Source organism: Pteropus medius, unplaced genomic scaffold (genome assembly GCF_902729225.1).
Source record: "Pteropus medius unplaced genomic scaffold, Ma_sr-lr_union100, whole genome shotgun sequence".
Classification (NCBI taxonomy): Eukaryota; Metazoa; Chordata; class Mammalia; order Chiroptera; family Pteropodidae; genus Pteropus; species Pteropus medius.
In genome coordinates this window covers 572,847-584,471 of record NW_024349224.1, presented here as the reverse complement: position 1 = coordinate 584,471, position 11,625 = coordinate 572,847, and the positions used below count along the sequence as shown (strand labels likewise).

Here is an 11,625-nt window from a genome sequence, read left to right as displayed (position 1 = left end):
CCGCCCGGGGCTTCTCGGGCGAGGCCGTGCTCAAGCTGGTCTTGGGTCCCGGCTGGCGCCTGGATGCAGAGGGGACGGACAGGGCGTGCGTGGAAGGCAGGGTGGGTGGGCATGGTGGGGAGGTGAGGCCACAGTGGACTCATGGGGCGGGAGTGGGGCGTGTGCCCGGGAAGCCCTGGGACCCGCTTGGGGTCAGCAGAGGCCAGAGTTCATGGGCCCAGGCCGGCCGTTCGGCTGCGACCCCTGACGTTATTTTAAGGTAGTGGCTTTTTCATATTTAATTATGAATGAAATTGCATTTGAGGACGGCAGCTGATGACGGCGTGTGGTCACGCTGTGTGGGCTGCTTTCAAAATAGCTCTCCCCAAACTTCATCAGCGGTCAACTCGAGGACGGCACAGACTCACCTGCCGGCCTTTCCCTGTTTTCTGTGTGGAGCCAGCGCAGGGGAGGGGGCTGGCGGCTTTGCAGGCCTCGGGCCTCACGGCGCGTGTCTTCGGGGCCTTCTTCCTGGAGGCCTTGACACCCCCAGAGTGGCCAGATGGCCACCCCTTCAGAATTCTCCTTTGCCTTCGAGTTGGGCCCCTTCTCTGCCTTTGAACTCGGTCGCCTGAGGGGAGACTGACAGGAAGCCCTCCCTGCAGCTCTGCGAGGCCGGGGCGGCCCGGGCCGGTTGGGGACGCCCCGCGTGGCCCACCAAGGGGGTGGCCGAGCGCCGTGGCCGCGTCCCCGGGTCTCCCGGCATCTCGCGGCGTGCTCGGCGTTAGTCGTAGCCCTTCACCGTCGGTGTGATCTGCGGGTTCGGCCCGGCCCCTCGTCACTGGACTTCGTGTAACCCGCATCGTCACCAGGGCTGCCGTCGTCACTGAGGGTCAGGAGTGCGCACGGCTTGGCGACCACAGCAAACCGCATCGGCACTGCAGCGCGGGTGGTCGCCGGGCGCCAGGGCCGGCCCGCCCCCTCTGAAGCCTGTCCCCCTGGGGGGGACGGCTCTGCTGCCGCTCATCGCGTGGCCTTCGGAAAAGCGCGTGACATGCGTGAGCCTCGGTTTCCCGGCCCCGTCTGCTGGGAGTGAAGCGGAGAGCAGACACGAAGCCCAGCGCCTGGCCAGGTCCCCACGGCGCCCAGCGGCTGACAGCTCCTGTCCTCACTGATGATGGGGACGGGGTGACAGGCGGTGCGGCATGGTGGCCCGGAGAGCAGAGCCAGACCAGCCCGCCCGGGACTGGCTCCCGGCGCCTTGCGGCTCGGTTTCCTCGGTGTCCTCGTCCTGACAGGCCGCACGGCGGCTGTGAGGGTTTGACCGGGGCCCCGGCGAGGGGGCCCCGGCCGTGCGGGCCTCGTTCGCGAGCCGAGTCTTTGCTCCTATTGTCCACGGACGGCCGCGCGGGTGTTTTGGTCGCTGCGGGAAGCCTCAGTTTCCCCACGGCGGAGCGGGGACACGGTGCCCACGCCGAGCGAGCAGGGCCTGGGGTCCAAGGGTGCCGGCCCCCCGGCCCCCGCCCCGGTTCTGTAGCTAAGTGACCCTGGCTGACGTGTGGCTTCCGGCGCGGTGCTCGCAGGATGCACGTGCCACCTCTCCGCTGGGCGGCAGCTCCGTGGGTGGCAGCTGTTTGCAGCAGACGCCGCCCGTGCTCTGGAGCAGCAGGGAGGGAGCGCGGCCCGGATTTAGGCTTGGCGCGTGCTCGGAAGCGCGCCGGCCTCCTCGGAGCCCGCGGGGCCCACGGGCGGGGTGCCCCTCGGGGTCGCTGCTGCTGGGACACTGGTCGTGGGCCCCATGGCAGCGTTTGGGGTCTAGGCGTGGGCCATTGGAGGGGGTCCCTCTCTGGACTGCTGGTCTGGCAGATGCGGTGCGGGTGACAGGTGGTGGGTGGGCCTCAGGCCTGCTTCCCAGCCCTGTCAGGACCCTCAGGGCTCAGAGGTCTGCCCCACGACCCGCTGGCCTTCCTGGGCGTTCCAGAGCGCCCCTGGCCCAGGGCGAGCCTGCTGCTCTGACTGCAGAGCCACTCACAGACATGGTCACTTCCTAGGTGACAGGCGGGACGGCCCAGGCCCGCAGCGGGGCAGGAGAGGCTGGGGAGGGGACGCCCCTGCAGCTGCGGGAGGGGCTTCTGCTGGGGGGACGGGGGGCTCCACACACGTGTCCTCCCCCGGGTGTCTGTGTCTGACCCCGCCTTGGGGTGTCGCCCAGCTGCAAATACTTGTAGGATGGTCCTATGTGCATTTGTCACCCCAGGGAAGGCAGGCTGATTCCCAGCTGAGCCTGCCCCGGTCCCTGGCGGGCCGTCACCGTCCCTGCCCCAGATTCAGGGGTGTCTGCTCCCTAAACGGGAGCAGCGAGAGCAGGGAGGCCTGGTCAGACCTGGCCTGGGGCTGACGAGCGGTGTCGCCCCCACTCCGAGCCTCTCCCAAGGGAGCCAGGGGAGCCCCTGGCTATATCTCGGGGGGAACAGGGGCCAAGCAGCCTGCCCAAGGAGTCACACCGGCTGTGATCCTCAGCGGTGGCCTTAGGGGACAAGGTGTCAGGTGTCAGGAGGGCCAGCAGGACACGTCTCGGGCAGCAGTGCCGGCCCCGATGGGGTGGCACTGAGCCCAGCCCGGGCGCCGGCCCCCCGTGCAGCGTGTCCTCCGAGCACAGGCTCTGGGCTCGTCACTGTGCCTGTTCCTTCCCTCCCCTTTGCGCCTATCACTGTTCTGGGGACAAACCTCACAGGTGGCACGACAGGTTTCCTGCATCTTCGAGCAGCCGTCCCATGGGCTCAGGCTCCCTCACACCCCCGGGCCAGGCCTCGGAGCGGAGGACACGGCCGCCCGTGAAGACTCAGCACCTCGTACCTGCGCGTGTGCACAGCGGTAGCCCAAGTGCATGCTCTTGGTGTGCAGGATGCTGTCTGCTTTTAACTTGCACGTACAGGGCCCCAAAGAAAATGCCGTGAGCGGGGAGGAACACGCCGCGGTGCAGACAGGTGGTCGCAAGAAACCAAGGCGGCTGCCACGGCGACACCCTTCTTGGAGCACGAGGCTCCGAGGGGGGCCCGTCCCACAGGAGGCACCGGGGCGACGTGGGTCCCCTGCCCTGCCCACGCCGTTTGGCTCCAGCCGTGTCAGGACGGCTGGAAGGAAAAATCCCACCAGAGAAGACGCGGTCTTTGTCTTCTCGGTGTGTGACCCCAGACATCTCTTTAGCAGCCCTGGTTCAGCGAGCTGGCACACAGCGGCCGTTCAGCCGTGGAAAAATCATAAACCAGATGGAAGCTTTACATTTTTTGTTTAGTTTTTAAGAGCAGTTTTTATAACATCACTTAAAACCATTCTGATGCTCCGCACTGTTTACACGCGAAGCTTTGTAGCTAAGATGTTTACAGCATGGAGAATGTTTTAAGCTATTTTATAGTTATGATATTTAGATAATTGGCAAGGAAAAAAAAGTTTGTTGAGGTTGCAGTGATGTCGGCGATCGTGAAGTAACTTATGAGCCTCAATAAATATGTCCAGTTTGGTGGAAAGTACAAACTCAGTTAAAACAACACAACGCAAGGGAGAATATCTTTTTAGTGAAATCATTTCCTTTTCTTAATCAAAAGATGACAGGCAGGGCCTTAGAAGTCCCATCTGCGCGGCACCCCGCCTCGGCCCGCCCCCGGCTCCCCCCTCGGTGACTGACGGATGTACCGCATCCGCGGGCTGACCCGCAGGAGTTCACGCAAACGGCGAAGGCAACGCAGGTTGCTTTTCTCGGCCGCCTCGGGACAAGGCCGAGGCCGCTCCCGCGTGTCTTTGTGTCGACGCGTTTCTAATGTCAGAGAATTTGCGCCCAGCTAGGATTTGGATTTGGAGCTCCTTTTTTTTTTTTTTTTCCCCCTGTGGCCGCCCCAAAATGGCATTAATCAAAAACAATAACTCCTTTTAACTTTTCTAAGTGCTCCAGAAGAAAGTATGAAATAATCTGTGTGTGGGCCACAAATGTGGAGAATGCAAACATTTCACAATAAACACGTTTAAATGAAAATCTCTGGCAAGATAGCCTGAAAGATAGTACATGCTGGGTTAATTAATGCGGACTCATAAAAATAAACCTCACTTTTAAGATTTGACCAATAAAAATCATTAGCATATTTGGATCAGATGCCACTTTGTATACATCGATGTCTCCACGGCGAGTCATCCCCAGAACAGACTCCAGCTTCGAGGCCAGACGTCCCTCCTCTCTGCCGTGGCTTCCAACGCGGCGATGTGATTTATTCTGGCTTTATCTCCTATACCTGCAACTGATCGACTGGGGATGGGATTAAATTTATCATTTTAGATGGATAAATCATAGTTAGATAGCCAGAAAAATGTTTAGTTGCGTAAAACTTCCTATTGTTTGCTTACAACACACAATGTTTGATTTTCACTGTAATCGAATTACTAGAGCACGTTATTTTTACTCCAAGATGTTTATTTTTTGCTATCTTAAATTGAATCATTTTGGCCTATTCACAAATGCTATCTTTAAAAAAATATTTCCCTGAAATCATCCATTCAAACAAATGTTGACTTTAGGTTGTGGATTATGCAGTGTTCTGAGGTTCTGTTAAATTAGAAATCACACAATTTTCTAAGCCTAATTACAGTATAGAAGATTCTGGTTTTATGTTGTGGTTTTTGTGTAGAAAAAGGCAAACTGCTACAGAGATACTTCGGCATGGAGCCGACAGTTAAGCCAAAGTCATTTCGAAAGCGCCGAGATCGGAATTCACGAACTCAGGAGTTAGGCTGTAACCACCCAGACAGCGACCCCCTCAGATAATGCTGCGTTTCAGGTCTTTATGAAGATAAAAAACGCCCTGACAAAAATTCTGGAGGAAAAAAACTCCGGCACGACTTTAATTTTACCCAACTTTATCGGCAGCTTATTTCGAACTAATGTGCAATAAAGTTGCCAAGCAGAACGATAGAAAGAAATGAGAAAAGCCATTTGTGGTTGTTTTCTTACCCTGCTTGATCTAGTGGAGACCGTGGGGCAGTAAACGCCTGGCGACGGCGTCCGCAGTGACCATGCCTGGCCGGGCTGACGTAGGACTCACCGTGCCGCTGGGACCGGCTGGTTCTCGGGAGGGCAGCCGTGGGTCCCTGCGCGGCCTGCTCTGTCCCCTGCCCACAAGGGGACAGCTGGTGCTCCTGGGCCACCCTTCTGCGGGAGCAAGACAAGGGCCCTCCACAAATGCCCTGGAAAGAGGGTGGCGCGTCCCTGGGACCCAGCGCGTGGCTCCGCACCTGCGTTTTGTGCCCGAGACTCGACGTTGCCTGTTTTAGAGAGCGCGGCTTATGGCTGCAGGGTGAACCCTGTGTGGGCCGTGGGCCGGGTGGACATCCGTCTGTGACGCCCGTCACGGCTCAGGGCGCCGAGGCCAGTGTGCTTCTCGGGGGGCTGGGCCGGGGGGCGGCCCACCTGGGGGTGCCTGCGGAAAGGCCTCCGCCCTGGGAGACCCGGCGCCCGGCTAGCGACAGGCCGGGGGAGGGGTTGTGCCCAGGGTTTGCTGGCTGGGGGTCCCCACGGTGGGATCGAGGTCCGGCACACACAGGGCCACCATTTCACACACAGGTGTGACCGCTGTGACAGCCACAAGCAGGAAGTGCGGAGGACGTGGTGGGCCGGGCCGGGCCGGCGCTGACGGGCACCTCTGCGCCTGCCCGCTGTGGGCCTAGCCCTGGCATGGCCCACTCAGATGCCAGGCTGGGGACCGAAGTGCCTCTCGTCCCCTCCCTTTGCTAGCGCTGGACCTTGTGTCTCGGGACTGTGGGCTCCCGAGTCCCTCTGCCGTCACCAGTGCCTGCCACGCCCTGGAAATGCCTGCTGAGTGGGTGGGTGGGAGGGACTTTGTTTTTTTTGGACAAGGCTGGGCTTGCATTGGCCTCGAGGTTCCAGTTCCCCGTGGTCATGAGGTCCTTTGGAGACACGCAGTTCGGTCCCTTTAGTGTGTAGTTGGAGTGTCGAGGCTTGGGTGGATGGGACCCCCCGGTCAGGGAGCTGGTGGCAGAGCCGCGTGCGGCCAGGCGGCCGGTGCTGAGCCCGTGACCTCGTCCCTGCGCCACTCTGCGTGTCTGTGGGGGACACACCCTAGATGGCCACACGCCAGACCCCCCGTTGCGGCTCTATGCTCAGCGTGAGCATGGCCGCAGCAGCCGACCGTGTGCCCTGGCACCTCATGCAACGAGTTCGTTATTAATCAGTGACCTCGTTTAATTTAATTAATTCTTGCAAGGACCTTAGGTGGCTGGCACTGCCGCCACGCCCCTTTCACAGATGAGGACTCTGGGGCTCGGACGTTGTTAGGTGCTCAAGTCCACAGTCAGAGCGTGGTGGGGGGGTTGACGCCCAGGCCACTAACCTTGGTGGGGTGCCCGGTCCCGCACCCGCGCTCCCCCACGCTGCCTGAGGCTTTAGACGCGGTGGTCCTCTCTTCGATATGGTTAGGGGGCTGGTCTGTTTGCGGCACTGTTATATAAGATTTCCGTTTGCAAGACATTGACTTAAGGAAATCTGTGAGTCAGCGTCAAGAACAACTACAGCTAAGTGGCACGGGCGTGAGCGGGCGTGGCCGTGGGGTGGGTGCCGCACAGTGCAGGCCGCTGAAATTTGAGCCGTATTGTCCTTAATCTAGTCCAGGTAGGAGGGGAAAGAACAGGTAGTAGTGTCAGGTGAGTTCTTGTCTTCGTCTGGGAGGGGGAGCTGTGATAGTGTCCGGTGGCCTGTTGGCCCAGGGGACAGCCTTGGGTTCCTGTTCTTCCTGACCTGAGCCCTTAGCTCAGCCCCAGGAGCCTCGATCTCCCCCAGGGGTGGTGCCTGGGTCGGGCCCGCCCCCACTAGGAGGCAGGGCTGGGAGCAGAAGGGAGTGGGTGGCTGGTTGGGGCTGGCCGCCTGTCCATGCGGGGACGCTTCTCTGTGCACCTGTGCAGCGGCAGGCTGACCAGGTGGGGTGACTGTGCTGGGGTGGCATCCTGCCATGCTGACTGCCAGGCGTCTAGGACATGTCCCCCTATGCCACTATGGCTGCTGCCCCACAGTGGCAGTTTCTTGGCCATGAAGATGTCTCCCGTCCAAGGACTCCCACGCTGCCTGCCACGGGACCCCAGGTGCTGCAGCAGAGGCCTCGTCGTCACGAGCAGCGAGGACTCAGGTCCCCCACTGCCAGTGCAGCGGAGACTGTGCCCCAGCTGCTCAGGCGCCGGGAGGTTCCTTGGAAAAGGCCGGACAACCACGGATCTGGACCATGTTCTCGGTTCTGTACATGAGAAACCACTTCCACAGAGCAGCAGAGGACCACAGAGGGTGACCGTACGGTCATTTAAAATAGCAAATGTCTTTTTTAGGCAGATCGCTGGTGGAGAGTATTACAGAAATAAAATGTGCACTTGATAGGGGTCAGGAGGCTCCCTGTGGTGGGGTCCCCTGCCCCAGGCCGCCTGGCCACCACACACGTTGTGGAGATGGGTGCCCACCTGGGAACGAGCTCCCTGGGGGCTGGGGACCAGAATGCCCAGGACATCAGGCTGCGGTGGCTGGTGGCAGAGAGGTGACTGGGTGGCAGACCCTGAGCTAAGCCCTTTCAGAGACATTAGCTCCATTCTAAACGTGAGGAAAGCCATCTTGGTGACGATGCCCGTGCTGGAGGTCACGGGCTCTGGGCCAGGACTGGTGCTCCTGTTGGCTATGACCCCACCTCCCAGGAAGCCCCGCCTCCCAGGAAGCCCCGCCTCCCAGGAAGCCCCGCCACCCAGGAAGCCCCGCCTCCTAGGAAGTACAGTCAACCTCCAGCAGGTGCAGGATCGCCCCAAGCCAGGTGTCTTGCTCAGAAACACCTGCCTGAGTCCGGGCGTCCTGACGGCTCATGCGGGAGGCAGGAGTGCTTGTCCCTTTCGCCTGCGCCCGTGAGGATTTGTGCAGGACCCCGTAGGGGTCTCTGAGATCCAGGAAGGAAGCCCAGGATGGGGGAGCAAACATTTGACACCAACGAGACCTTACTTATTATTTCTTGTGAGCACATGTAGATGCTCAGGTGTAGGCTTAGTCATCAGAACGCTTCGGTCGTGTTCTTTCATTCATTCATAGGGCATTTTTTCATTTATGAATTAATCTTTGCATTTATGCATTAACTTGTGCGTTTATTACCTTTTAGCTCTTTCAGCCATCACTGTCCATCCATTCATCCGTTCGCGCATATGCCGTGGTGCATTCGCTCACTTACTTACTTGTTCATGTGCGTGTTCGTGTGTTCGTTCAACAAACAAAACACTTCGAGATTAATTAAGGCCTCAGGAGAAACGAGGAGTAGTTTGACCATGACCCAGCGCCAACTCTCGGCGCCCTGGTCATCCCTGGGCGTAGAGACACGTGAATCTGGGCGAATGGTGCCCGGGCCCCTGCGGGAGAACCTGTGAGGCTCAGGCTAATCCCACCAACTGCTGTGACATGGGATCCGGATGTCGCTTGTGTGCCGGGTCTTTGCGGCCTTGCTTTCCAGGCCTTCCCCATGGCCCGACAATCCGCGGGGCCCCCGGCCCTCCTCCGCACGTCTTGTGACCCTGCGCCATCCTTGGGTTGCCCGTGGAACGTGAGAACCGGGAGTGTCCCCCACGTGACGCAGCAGACCGTCGCGTCCAGGACGCAGGGGGCGGGGTGGCAGGCAGGCAGGAGGGGCCGGCTGTCCCCACGGACTCATGAGGGCGGACGTGGGGTGGGCAGGGAGGCAGCGACGGGCAAAGTGGGACCCGCGGGGTGCCGGGGGCCCTGCGGGGGCCCCCGCCTCCTTCACCGAAGGGTTTCCACCCGTTTTCTGCTTTGGGGCGTCACGTTGTCCCCGAGAGGCCTGTTCCGCTAGTCGAGGTTCTGTATTTGAAAGCACGGAGACCACGAAGCATCATCCGAAGACGAGGCGCGATGCTACCGGCAGCGGCGAGTGACCGCGGCAGGCCGGGGCGAGGGTCTTGCCCCGGGACGCGAAAGGCGGGCGCACGGGCCTGGCCCCGCCGACCGAGCGCCGACTGGCAAGGGCTTTTGCGTCAGGCTCCGAGTTGGTGTCACGAGTGGAGCTCCAGGGGCTGACACGCGGGCTCCTTGTGTTTTGGGTCATTTGCTCTCACCCTCAGCTGTCCTTCCTGCCCGTGGTCCCGATGCACGGACGTGTTCTTTCTGCCTTGCAGACCGTTTTCAGTGTCCGGCTGCGTGGGCCCTTTCGACCAGTGGGACCTCAGCACGTGGCTTTCACACTCGGGGGGCACCTGTCGGCCGCGGGAGCTGTGTCCAGCCTGTGCCACCGTGCGAATGCTTGCCGCCCTGCGCGGGAGGCTGCCTTGGGCCCGGTCGGAGGCTCATCCTCCCTCCTTTAGGCTGTGCTTAACTCCCAAGGTACCCTCCTTCCCCCAGGATTCATGAAGCGTCACCCCAAGAAGCTGGGCTCAGGTGGCCCGTTTACCTGCGTATCAGAGCCCCACCCATGTTGACTCTCAACTCATGGCTAATCGGAAGCATCTTTACTAAGCCCCGGTTCCCTAGGTAACGGGAGCGTCGGGAGCGTAGACTGCGGAAGGAAGGTACCCAGGCAGCACCTTCCTCCTGCTCCCTCGTCCTCGTCCACCTGGGCCGCCCAGCGCTCGCCGGCCACCGGCCTGCGGCTTATCGCTCCACTCGATTTAAAATACACGGCCGTAAACACCCAGGGCGGCCAGCAGAGTGGCCGGGTATAATATTAATGTCTTTCCTGCTTTATTTGTGAAGGAGTCGACCATATAAATCACTCGAAGCCACTAAGACAGAGAGTGAGATGTCGTCTTCGAATGGAGAATAGAGCGCGTCGCCGTTCAGATCCAAGGACACGTGACCGTTTCGGGTTCTGAAGGCGGGCGTAGTTTTGTGAGCCTGGCTTCAGACTATGTGGCACGCTCAGAAAGTTCTTTTCCCCCATGTCGGGAGAAAGCACTGGACACCTATCCGCACGTGTCATTAGAGAGCCCGGAATCCGCTGGGCAGTCTCCTCGTACTGGCATTTTTCATGACTTGTTTAATTAACAACCATTTTTGACCTAGACTTGTTGTAGAAGTGTTGCTAGTCTCTCCTGCTAAATTATGTCTAATGAACATATTTGCATGTTATCAGATATAGCAATATATCATTTCGAATTTCAGCGTTTAAGCCTGCATCACTCAAAACAGCTTTTGTGGATTAGTAAGCAGGTGAAATCAAAAATCTCATTTCATATCTGACATTAATAACTTTCAGGGGGAATGAGCATTGGCATTTATGTCTGGACCAGAATCGAGCCCAATGTCCTAGAAACACAAGGGCAGCAGACAAACCTACTCACCAGATAGGAAAATAAATCATGCATAATGCAGAATTTCTACCTTACATGTTAATTAATGTGTGCAATCAATTACTGATGTTACAATATGAGAGAGAAACTGGTGGGGAATGGGGTAATAAAAAATACCTATAGATTTATCTGCTGCTTTTTTCTATTTAAACAAATAGTCTTCGAGCCCGTGAGTGCTGTGTTGAGACATGCTCTGAATTATAAGCATCATAAAATCTAATCAGATTTATAAGAGGAATTGATTGTTGTGGCAGGAGAGGGTGGAAAATAAGCTGAAATTTAAGTGTTAATTTTTATGCTAATCCACAGTGGCTTCATATGAAGCAATTTTGTTCTGTGCCACAAATATAAAATTGTCCCTTGCAGAGAAATGTCAGCTTGCTAGACCTGAAAGCAGTAATTTATTAGGTATGTTTCTATTAGTATGTGTCACAGTCGTTAGCAGGCTGTACACACAATGGTGCTTCATACTTATCCTCCAAGTCTCAGAATGTTTCAGCTCAGTGGCTGGAACGTGGGGCATTAATACATTATCATATGCGGGGTGGTCTGTGCCCTGTGGACAAAAGGCTATTTAATACAATTTAATGTCATTCTGAGAAGAAGTAGGAAAATAAAGACGAGGAATGAAATGGCATCTGTGTGTTTCACGGTGCACTCATGCGCGAGCCCGCGGTGTGAGGGGTGCGACATTTCTGCCAGGGAGAGGGATAAAACGGGGGCGTTTTTTTTTTTTTTATAACCCTGTTCCCCTGCAGTATTTTCCAAATGCTATTAAGTGATCGATTTACACGGCCCCGTGATGATGTCATCCGCAGGGACGGGAATGCAGATGACAGCAAAAGACTAGGGACGGTGACCTTGTTTCAGAGCCCTTGGAGCCCTGTCGGCTCTGCTTCCAGTGTATGGTTTCAAAGAATGTACTTTTTGGACAATATCTAGTTACCGGGTAGTGAATTAATAGAGTTAAGGGTTCTGATGCGATTCACATATAGGTCAATTACATGCGCCAACATCTGCTCGTCCCCGTCATTTGCATATAGCATTCATATGTTAATGACGCCTCTTTTTACTCAAGTAATATATTTAAAAAACAAGATTTGCATATCAGTTTGGATCAGTATATTACAAGCAATTTATCATTTTCTCCTCCTTGTTATGCTTTTAAGAACCATATCCTGAGTGACGGCTGCTATATTTGAGCAGGGCTCTGATTTATACAAGAGACCCTTCAGTGGGAAGCTTCCATTCTAAAGCCGCTTAAAGCCT

General features: G+C 57.3%; 1 protein-coding gene across 12 annotated transcripts in view; it reads left to right on the top strand.

Moving 5' to 3' along the window:
• Positions 1-11,625, top strand: part of ZNF536 (zinc finger protein 536) — a 341,362-nt gene that overhangs the window by 87,399 nt on the left and 242,338 nt on the right. The window lies entirely within an intron of this gene.